Source organism: Sceloporus occidentalis, unplaced genomic scaffold, assembly GCF_023333645.1.
Source record: "Sceloporus occidentalis isolate IW3139 unplaced genomic scaffold, rSceOcc1.0.p SCAF_268, whole genome shotgun sequence".
In the NCBI taxonomy this organism is placed as follows: Eukaryota; Metazoa; Chordata; class Lepidosauria; order Squamata; family Phrynosomatidae; genus Sceloporus; species Sceloporus occidentalis.
The window spans coordinates 641,193-652,643 of NW_028317248.1; the positions used below are offsets into that span (position 1 = coordinate 641,193).

An 11,451-nucleotide genomic window follows, 5' to 3' on the forward strand; every position below is an offset into this window, starting at 1 on the left:
ACAGTACATTTAGCCACCAAAGATTTATGGTGCATTTAGACATTTCTTGCCACATTTTGGAGGCAAATGTCATTTTTATAAAGCAGTTCTGGGGAGCACCTGGGCTTAAGGGTCACTGGGCCCACCCCCAATTTATATCCAGAGACATTCTCCCATAGCCCCCAACATTTCATTGATGGGAAAAACAAGACACATGTGGACAAGCAACCCAGAAGGCAGTGAAGATGGCCAAAGTTGTTTATGAGGAAGATCACAGAAGCTAGGAAAGGCACAGCAGTTTGCTTTTGCTTCAGCCTCCTGGGAAGGGCCATATCCAGTTTCCTTCTTTCCTCTCCTCTCCCCACTTTTGAGCTGATAGGCTGCAAACTCAATTGCACTCAGGAACTAAAGTGAGCTGAGAAAGGGGAAAGTGGGAGGAGGATAGACCAACTGGGACATTTTTAAAAGCCCCTGAATAAGTGGGGTGACAGAGGATTAACCAGGACTGTCTCTGCCAAATTTGGACAGTATATTATTTGCTTCCTTTCATAAATTGACCCAGAAGTGACACAGATGAAGCTAATAGGATAGTGACTCACCAAAGAGCTGTTGTACCTCGGCTTCCTATTTCTGTTGGAGCCCAACTCCCTCCGCTTGGCCTCTCTGTTGGCCATCAGGTGAGCAGGGGGTCCTGGTGGCCCTGCACTTGGTCACTTCCAGAAAGAGAGGCCCAAAGCCGTGTACAAGGAGGCCGAGATGAAGTTCCTGAGAAAAGGGACCAGGGTTAGGATTGGCTCTGTAAGAAACCCTGCAGCACTCAAAGACACAGAGAACAGCATCCTGATGGTGACATATGCAGGTGACATATGCCTCCTTTGGGCCGATGCAGAGGTGGGCAACCCTTCCTCCCTTTGCACCAAACAAAGCCCCCTGGACCTAGCATAGATTCACTACAGCTCCCCTACACAACAGATACTCCATGCCTTCTTAGAGTGTTGGAGGATTAGAGGATGGGGAATTTGATAGGGCCCTGGTTATGTCCCTGTAGCTGGATGTGAAATGAGTGCATCATAAATAAATAAATCATCTGCTGAAAGCCCCAGAGTTCCCCAGTGCTTTTCCTCATCATCAGCCCTTTTCTCCAGAAGGCTGCATCCGCACTATATAAATAAGGCACTAATAAGACACTGGTTTAACTACTCAGTGCTATGGAATCCTGGGATTTTACATTCTCTGCCAGAGAGCTCTAGTGTCACAACAAACTACAAATCCCAGGATTCCACAAAATGGAGCCAGGAGAGTTAAAGCGGTTTCAAACTGGATTATTTCTTCAGTGCAGATACAGCCTGAGTCAGTTGTAAAAGGGTAGAAGTGCCCAAGTCTTGCTTCATTCTTGGTAATATGAGTTATTCTGGTCTGTCTCCTTCCTTCTTGCTTGAATAACTATTAATAAGGAAACTGGGGAGACTTTTAAAACCTCCCAAAGGAGCCATTTTTGGCCTTTTTTGGGGGACTAGCCTCCTCTTAGAAGCCAAAGCCCAATGTTTGTGAAGAATAAGAATAAGGCTTGTGTTAAAACTCTCCTCCCCATTTCCGATCCCTTTAAAACCCATGTTCCCCAGAAGGAGCAGAGCTGTGTAAGAAAACCCTCTCAGAAAAGAGACACAAAAGACACACAAAGGGACACACTTCCTTCCTTTTGGCCCAAGGAGCCTGGCTTCCTTCTGACTCTGGAGCCTCAGGAGAGAAAGAGAAGCCTATGTTCAACTGAGGCTCAGAGAAGGTTCCGGAACATTATTCCCCACAGTCACAAGGAAAACAAAATGGCTGCTGGAACACAGAATGGCCACCTCCACCTCAGCGCTTGGCAGTTGGAGGCCTCAGCACAGTAGTGAAGCCTACCACTTCCAGGCCTTGTCCCTCTGCTCCCTCTCTTTTCCTCTCCCTTCCTTCCTTCCCTCCTTGTCTTTGTCTCTCTCCTTCCTCCTTGTCTCTCTCTTCTGTGCACAGAGCTAAATAGAGAGGCAGAAGCTCCTCCCCTTCTTCATTCTGGCCAATGGGGGCAGAGGAGCTGGAAGGCCCCGCCCCCTGCCCCACCCTCACAGGCTCCTCCTGCAGTTAATATGGAACAAGGCATGAGGGACTGAGGGACCCTGGAGCCCCAGCCACACGGACACTGGCCAAAGGCACACATTCCCAAAGCCTAAGACCCATGAAATGGCAGCCCTATGCAGGGCAGGACCCTCCTCTCTCTGGCCCTGTGGATGATGGGAGATACAGTCCAGGAATACACTGCAAATCCCATTGGCAAGAGAAAAGGGGTCCCACAGGGATCTGCCCTGGGCCCAGTGCTATTCAACATCTTTATCAATGACTTGGATGACAGAAATGGGGGCATATCAAATTTGCAGATGACACCAAATTAAGAGAAGTAGCTAATACCCCAGAGGACAGGATCAAAATTCAAAATGGCCTTAATAGATCAGAAAGCTGGGCCAAAGGTAACAAAATGAAATTCAACACGGAGAAATGTAAGGTACTGCACTTAGGGTGGAAAAATGAAATGCAGAGATATAGGATGGGGGACACCTGGATGAATGAAACTATGTATGAAAAGGATCTAGGCGTCCAAGTAGACCACAAGTTTAACATGAGTCAACAGTGTGATGAGGCAGCTAACAAGGCCAATGTGATTTTAGGCTGCATCAATAGAATATAGTGTCTAGATCAAGGGAAGTAATAGTGCCACTCTATTCTGCTTTGGTCAGGCCCTAATTGGAATATTGTGTCCAGTTCTGGGCACCACAGTTCAAAAAGTATGTTGAGAAACTGGAGCGTGTCCAAAGGAGGGCAACTAAAACGGTGAAGGGTCCGGAAACCATGTCCTATGAGGAACGACTTAGGGAGCTGCGGATGTTTAGCCTGGAGAAGAGAAGGTTAAGAGGTGATATGATAGCCCTGTTTAAATATTTATTTATTTATTTAAGGTATTTATCCCCCGCCCTTCAGCCCTAATGGCTCTCAGAGTGGCTTACAATTATTATTTTTAATTAGACGGTTCCCTGCCCTCAGGCTTACAATCTGAAATGATGCGACACAAAAGGAGAAGGGAATGGTGGTGGGGAAGGGGATGAGGTCCAGTGGTTCTTCTCTCCCTCTGCGGCCTGGATCAAGGCAGATGGACTGCTGGGAGGGCTCTCTTTCTTCAGGCTAACCCTGATGGAGCTGGGCCTGCCTGTTCACTGCCTCTCAGCTGTGTATAATATTCTCCAGTTCTTCCACCAAGCGCCCCTTGCCTGGGTTGTCCAGATCTTGTATGGTCTTCCTGACTGGCCGCATCTTCTCTTCGCACTGAAGAGGGGAACAAACAGAGAGGAGCCATGTGAAAGTGAAGGGTGGGAGGGAAGGTGGGAGGAATTGTTTTAACTTGCCTATTGCTCTGGACAGCTAAGGAAAGTGGGAAATCAGCTCATCTAAAATGTGATGCTGAAGAAGAGTTCAATGGATACTCTTTTCTGTATGCTTTCAACATGTTAGGAATGGCAGAAAACGTACAATGTCAAATGTTTCTTGGTCCAGTTGCTCTTCCTCCTCTTCTTCCTCCTGTTCCACAATAGCTATGGGCTCGCTCCCATTTGCAACGTAGACAGGGCACTTTGGTGGGTTCCTTGTATCTCCAACTTTGGCCTCACTGTCTTTGGCCTGTGAAAGAAGAAAATTGGGCAGATTAGTCCTAAAGTAAAATTAAGGATGTGACAAAATCAGGGATCTGGCCATTGAAAGAAAGGAGGGGAAGAGGGTGTGACATTGCCTTGTTGTGGTGCTGCTGTTGGTGGTGCTGGCATGTCTCCGGGTCATTTTTGACTAATGGAGGCCTAAAGGCAGACCTGTCTTAGGTTCTTCTGGGCAAATTTATTTAGAGGGGGTTTGCCACTGCAATCTTGTGAGGCTGACAGTGTTTGACCTGCCTAAGGTCACCCAGTGGGTTTTTTTAATGTTTGATCAGGGAATTGAACCCTGATTGCTAGGGTCCTAATTTAATATTTAAACAGGCATGCTATACTTGCTATACCTTCTCTGTCTTGTCCTTGGTTTTTCCCCTCTTCTTCTCATCCTTCTTTTCTGGACTGATTGCAAGAATTTCTTTATCTTCTTTGTGCTCTTTCTTCTGCTCTGTTTTTTCAAGGCTCCTATCCTGTCCATCCTTCTAGAAAAAAGGAAGAAAGGATGGAGTAAAGGAGACAAAGGGACTTTTTGGGAGACCTAGTTTAAAACTAAAATAGCCACATCATGCTGGCTCTACCTTCTCTTCCCCCCTCTTTTGTTTCTTTCTTCTCCTTCTCATCTTCCTTTTCTGTATCTTCCTTGTTCTCCTTCTTCTCCCCCATTTTTTCAAGGCTCTTATCCTGTCCCTGCTTCTAGAAAAAAGGAAGAAAGGATGGAGGAAAGGCGACCAAGGGAATCCTTTTTATACCTTCTTTCTGCTAAAAGATGCAAATGAATATTTTTTTCAATCCCAAAACGAGCAATGAAGTAGCAAGAACAATGCCCCTTTGTGAAAGAGCCGGCTGGCACATGGAGGAGACACTCCATTTAGCTGGCGGAAATGTACCTGCTCAGAAGTCAGCCTGCCTCTCTCGCTTTTCTCAGTATGAGGTTGCATCCTGGAATCCAACATATCATCCACGGGATGTTCTTCCAATGGCCAGCCAAAAATCTCCTGATGCATTTTACTAAACTGGTACAGGAGAGACATTGATGATGGGATCTATGGGGTTTGCTTTACCTTATCCTTTCCTTCTTCCGACGGGTTGTCCGAGTGCTGAAGAGAGACTTTAATCCCACCCTCATCCTTGCCTTTGATGGATTTGTTTTCCTTTTTACACAGGGCTTCTGCTTTTAGGAGCCCTGGTGACACAGCGGATAAATGCCTGTACTGCAGCCACTCACTCAAAATCATAAGGTTGCGAGTTCAAGACCAGCGAAAGGGCTCAAGCTCGACTCCAGCTTGCATCCTTTCGAGGAAGTTGCTAAAATGACTTCCCAGATTGTTGGGGGCAATTAGCTTACAGTTGTAAATCACTTAGACACTGTTAGTTCAGTATGAAGCGGTATATAAATGAAGCTGTTTGTTTGTTTTTCACCTTGATCAGAGGAGGGAAAGGATCCCTACTTAAGAAGGAAAATAGTAGCAGCTGGAAGCATCTCATTTGTGTGAGCACTGGATCCCATCCCTGTCAAACCTCTCTTGGGCTTCAAGAGGTTTCATTAACTGCTTCCTGCAAGTTTGCAAAACTACATCTGCTACGATTTGAACTAGGCACTTAGTTATTTAAAGACCTAAATGGCTTGGAACCCCAGTACTTGAAGGAGTGCTTCCTATGGACCCATCTGCCTAAGAAATAAAGTCTTTTGGAGAGGACCTCCTCCATGTTCCTCCAGTGGGCTCTGTTTATGGTGGGAGGATGTGAGAGAGGGCCTTTTCTACTAGGGCGCCTTCAGGGGTCCAATTGGCACCAACACCGATTTCATTGAATGCCAAATAAAACTTGGCTTTTTGCTTCCCGGTGCCTTTGGATTTAATCCATATTTGTGCATGTGTTTGGTTTCAAATTGTTTTCAAAGGCTGTCGGCTCTTCTATTTTAATTTGCCATATTTTTAGAATATAGGTTTACCCGACTTAAATCACTCTTCTTTAAATTTGCAAAGAGATCTTGTGGCACCTGTGAGCTTTTCTCTTTCAAGCGCTTGTTTTCCTGCTTCTTTTTCTTGACCAAATTCAGTAGTAGTCACGCTGGGTTTGGAGATGCTCCTCCTGTGGAGTTTTGTCTCTCTCAACTTCCAGGATCTTTGGATGGGAAAATACACAAAAAGAAAAGAATATCCCACATGTTTTTTAAAAGTCCCCTACCAGAGCAAGGCAAGCAAGCGTTGGAAGGCGTGATTTTGAACGTGATGTGAACATTGTTTTCTGCGAGCAGCTTGTAGGTGACACATCTGATTCACATGGTTATTATGGTATTAATGGTTGTTCCATTGTAATAGGAACTCCACAACGCATGATCTGTGATTGCACAGTTTTTCTCCCTGTCATTCTGTATTAATAACAATGAGAAGTAACAGTTACGTAAAGGTAATGATACAACAAACAAAAAAAATGAGTTTGTATAACTATCTCCAAATCAACTAAAACAGCAAATCCCAGCAAGACAAATCATTTCGGCTTGTGTACCTTTCTACAAATAGATGCAGGATGTTTAACAGGAAATGTGTCTAGTTTTGTTTACATATGCAATGCAGATATCCCAAATCTCCAACAAAAATGTTGTATAATCAAATATTCCCTTGTATCTGTAGCCTAAATCTGTGTTTATCATGGCAAGGAATTCACTTTATATACTTTTTTCCCATTAGAAAGGGGGTATGTAAATAAACTTGACTTGCCTCGTAAAATTCATCGAACGGCTCTCACTAGAGGCAAAGGTCTGCATCCCACTGTGTCTAACCCCCTTAGTCGTTTCCATCTTAGTGGGACAGTGAATCCATGTTGGTTTTAATCTTGACTGTCCAAGGCATTGAATTTATTGGGGGGAAGAGAGTTCAGTAAAAAGTTTGAGGCAGATTTAATGCTCCCCTGCTCTGACCTCCATTACTTTAAGGATAAATTCTCAGTGGGGAGGAATAACTAACTCTCTTTCCAAGACAGCCAGATGTGAACACGCTGCCCAACTCTAAAACACCATGGAAAGTGCATGAGCTTCTTCTGTTCCTTGTCAGTTCACAAAGCAGGAGTAGGTTCCACTGTAAGAAAGACAGTATTCAAAACACTAACATAAAATAGGAAACAGGCAAACTAACCCAGAGAAATGCTCTTCTCCTGAGGTCTCTCCTCCTTCTCTCAGCCTCAACTGACTCAACTTCCACCTTGGCCAAGATTCCCAATTGTTTCCAGGGAAACCAACCAAAGAAACACATTCTCCTTGGTTCCATCTGACCACTTCTCCATGAGTCCAATTACATGGGTTGCATTTCTCTTAATGGGATGATTTCAACTGCTTTTTAACATTTCACAGTCAGCTTTCAGTATCCACAGATTCTGCATCTCAATATATCCCCAAAAAGCCAACCTTGATTTTGCCATTTTATGTAAGGCGCATCATACTACAACCCCATTGTTTGTAATAGGACTTGAACATCCACGGATTTTGGTTACTAAGTGGGGTCCTAAAACCAAACCTCAGCAGATACTGAGGTCAAACTGGAAATAATGTTCAAATTCTTTTAGTTTTCAGAATAAACAAACATACAATCAATAAAATTACAATTCAAACAAACATCACACTTTTTCTTATTTTTGTTCTTATTATTACCATCTACATCTTTCTCCTTCCTACCTCCTTTGTTCTTTAAAGACATGTGAAGACTAGATTGGGTGGAGAGGCTGAGGGGAGAACTTCTATCTATCCAGGGCAGCCGGGGGATCGGTATCAATAACAGTGTCGGTGACAGTGTTCTAGAAAGACCTGCCAAAAGAGATCCATCTTAACAGCCTTTTTAAAGGCTTCAAAGGTGGTGATGTGATGGATCTCTTCTGGAAGGTCATTCCAAAGCCTAGGAGAGGCAGAAGAAAAGGTCCTCTGGGTTGTTGTAGCCAATCTAATCTTCTTAGGCTTTAGGAGACTTTTTCCAGTGTGGGGAGGATTGTGTGGAAGAAGGCACTCCTGCAAGTAGTCTGGACCCAAGCCATGTAGGGTTTTAAAGGTTACAACCAACACCTTGTATCTTGACTAGACACTAATGGGCAGCCAGTGGAGGGATTTAAGAACCGGTGTAAAGTGGGCAGTTCTAGAAACTAGAAACTACAAATTCCATGATTTCACAGGATGTTGCTATAAAAATTAAACTGGAACCAGTGTCCCACGCAATGTAGCTTTCTAGAGCACTTGCCCCCATTCTATAGGAAGGGCAATGGGTCCTTACCCACAGAGGACACATTTTCATAGGTCTCCATCATCACCTCTTTGTACAGAAATTTCTGCTTTGGACTCAAGAGTGGCCATTCCTCCTCTGAGAAGAACACTGCCACATCTCAAAAGGTAATCTGCAATACAAAATAGCCTTTGCTGAAAGACAGAGGATTGTATATAACAGCCCCATTGCATCCTAGTCAGTCAAATTCCCAATGGCTCCACCACAAAAAAGGAGGTCTGGACACTAACCTGTCCGGAGGTCTTCTTTCCTCCAATTTCTTCAACAAAGGAGGAATTGAGGGTTGTTTCTCTTCTCTCCCTTCCTCTGGAAGCCATCTTGGTTCTTTCCACACCTGCAGAAAATACAAAGTGTTTTTATGTGCACACATTTATGCAATCTTTCACGGACCACTGAAAATACAATTCAACAGCGCTAAGAGCAATTCAAACCTGAACCTTCCTTAAAATTCAAAATAAATCCATTGGAAAGCAGGATATTAACTAGTGATGATATTATTATTATTACTATTATCAGTCTCACCTCCAAACCCTCAGAGAGAGAATCTTGTGAATGCTGGAAGACTAAGACAGTTCACTGGGCCTTTGAGGGCATAGAGACCAGCATCCTTAGCCGGCATGAGGGCAAAGATGGCGTCTGCAGAGCGCACTCCCTGACTCTTCTCCTATGCCAGTGTGACGCTGCACACTGCACTACATCACAGGCGACGTAGTGCTAGTCCTCTGGCACTACATCCAGATGACGCAGTGCCAAAGTAGTGCAGAAAAGCCACAATGTTGGTGGATATGGCACTTTTTCCCTGGCGCAGAAAGGAGCTCCTTTTTGCACTATGGAAAGGCCACATCAGGGCCACAGCGTAGCCTTATTATAGTGCAAAAAGGAGCTGCAACAAGCAGTGTGTTTGCCATGGTCCTGATCTGGTGTTAAAAGGGGCGGCCTGTACATCCCCTTAATTTCCAGAAAATGGGTCTAGGATTGGAGTCCTAGGGCTGGCCCCAGCCTTCATCATTCCAAACATGTCAAGAGGAGGAGGGCTGGGTAGGACTCATGTGTCTGATTGATTTTAATGGTTCTATTTTTTTCTTCCAATAATCTACATAAAAATCATAATGTATAGATAGACAGCAATAACAACAACCCAGTAACAACAACCATAGCAATTGCAATACTTAAATGTTGCTATTAAATATTTCCCATTGCCTTCCCTTAAGGCTGAGAGAGTGTGACTTCTCCAGTCACCCAGTGAGTTTCTATGTTGGAGCTGGGATTCAAACCCTGATCTCCAGAGTTGTAGTTCCACTATGCTCAAACCACAAGGCCACACTGACTCCTATATCATGGACATCGTTTCACTGGTCCATTGTATGTCATGGACGTGCCCCAACGTAGTCATCCATGAGAGCCTGAGATCACCATGGAATAGTCTCAATGCTTCAGGTGAGGAGCATCAGACTGAAGTCACAATGGGACAGTCTCAATGCTTCAGGCAAGGAGCATCAGATGCCCTCGGTTCGCCTCTGACATCTTCCTCCTCTGCACCTTTAACCTGGGCACCATCCACTTCATAAGGTCTTTTAATTCCTTGATGTCTTCCTCCATTCGATAAACGTCTACCTGGGGTTCTTCTTTGCTGGGGCGGCTATCAAGCGACTCCCCCACTGCCAGGTCCCAGGCTGTCACTCTGCCTCCCGACGGCCTTCCTTTCCCCAGTCTGGGGCCGGAAACCCAAATCCTCCAGTGGTGGCCTGGATGGTGTGAGCTTCATAAGGTTTCCCAGTCTTGGGCTTGGCTCCTAGTTCCTCTGAAGAAGGCACCTGCTCCTCCACCATCGGGATCTCCAGAACCACTCTTCTTGTTCCTGGGTCTCCACTGGAGGTAAATCTGTGAGACTTTGCAAACTGTGAGATCTGGAGTCAGTCCTGTGCTCAAAAAATAAAACTGATTTGAAACAAAAGAAGCTTTATTGATGAATCCAGGCAGAAACATCCATTAACACCTTTCTGCAAAGTCAGAAGTCCAAAGGAACTTGCTCCCTTCTTAACTCACTCAACCCAGCCCCCAGTTCCCAAGCTAAAACAACACAAGCAGAGGTTGCATAGATACCAAGGTTGTCTATACTTCCCTTCCCTTCTCCCAGACAGCCTCACCTTGAAGAGCGGTGTTCCCAAGCCAGCTTCACTCCTCCTTGAAAACCCGTCTACAGCTGCAACCCCAGCCCCTCTCCAAACGCCCTCCTTCATCTAAAAGCCACTCCATCTGTCCTTCTATCACTTTCCATTATGTGCTTTCTATAACCCATCACTCTACACTGCCTACTAAGAACTACAACTGTAACTCCTACTTTAATAACCAACCCCTAATATTTTTACCCTTTATGACAGAACTCTTATACACAAGTTCTGACCTTTCTCAATCCTTCAGGGACACACCACCAGTTTGAAGTGACAATTCTCCCATCTCAATTGTTCAGGCAAGGAGCATCAGCCTGAGGTTGCAATGGGCCAGTTTAAATCTTTCAGGTAAAGAGCACTACCCTGAAGTCACAATAGTAATGTCTCAATTCTTCAGACAAGGAAACTCAGGCTGAGATCACAATGGGCCAGTTTCAATCCTTCAGGCAAGGAGCATCAGCCTCAGGTTGCAATGGTCACGTCTCAAACCTTCAGGTAAGCAGCATTAGCCTAAATTCAAAATGGTCCCATCTCATTGTTGCAGGCAAGGAGCATCAGCCTGAAGTCACAATATGTCATGAATCCTTTTATTCATGCATTTATTCATTTAGGGATTCATGCCATAAAGGTTATAGGTTTTAGTGTAGATTAGACTTAAGATAGATGGGATTTATGGTGGGTTAAAATAATATGTTTTAATATCTGCTTTAATAGAAGATACTAGAAAGAGGTAGAGAGATCATGGCTAAAGAATGTGCTTCTTTGCTAGGATTGGAATGTGTGGGCATCACCCTTCTAACAGAGGCTTGAGTTTAAAAGACTGGTCTCTGTAAAAGGAGGGGGAACCTAGAGAGTTATTGGTATTTTTTATATTGCATTATGTTGCTATGGGTTTGTGCTTGTTATATTTTCATATGGTACCATATTATGTGGAGATTGATGGGGTTTTGTATTATAGATAGCTATATATATTGTTAAGCCATAATGTTAATGAAAACTGTTGTGTGGCTGAGTTCTGTTGTCCAAGGCCACAGGTGCAGTGGTTGAGAAAAGGCACATGAGAGCATAATTGCTTTAAGAAAAGCTGCCAGAATCCCGGATGGGAGGACACTGCGCAGAAAAGGGCGGGAGAACACTGTGCGGGAAAGGGCTATCCAATTAATTTGGTTTACTGGTAAATGGAGTGGGGTGGATTCATATGGTTATAAACTGGATATCTTTATACTTTCTTTCATTTGTGACAAAAAAAGTTACTTCCATTACTTCTTCTTCAATACAAGCTCTTCCTTTTGCAAAGTACTGCCTTTTGTG

General features: G+C 44.4%; 1 long non-coding RNA gene and 1 pseudogene across 2 annotated transcripts in view; one reads left to right on the plus strand and one right to left on the minus strand.

The window, feature by feature from the left end:
* Positions 1–11,451, plus strand: part of LOC149275748 (uncharacterized) — a 179,337-nt pseudogene that overhangs the window by 43,186 nt on the left and 124,700 nt on the right. The gene's annotated exons all lie outside the window — the stretch shown is intronic.
* On the minus strand, positions 3,133–4,256 carry LOC149275750 (uncharacterized). The gene is made up of 3 exons (XR_016279381.1): positions 4,052–4,256; positions 3,535–3,681; positions 3,133–3,330 (listed from the first exon to the last, which is right to left on the minus strand). It is a non-coding gene; the product is annotated as an uncharacterized LOC149275750 (long non-coding RNA).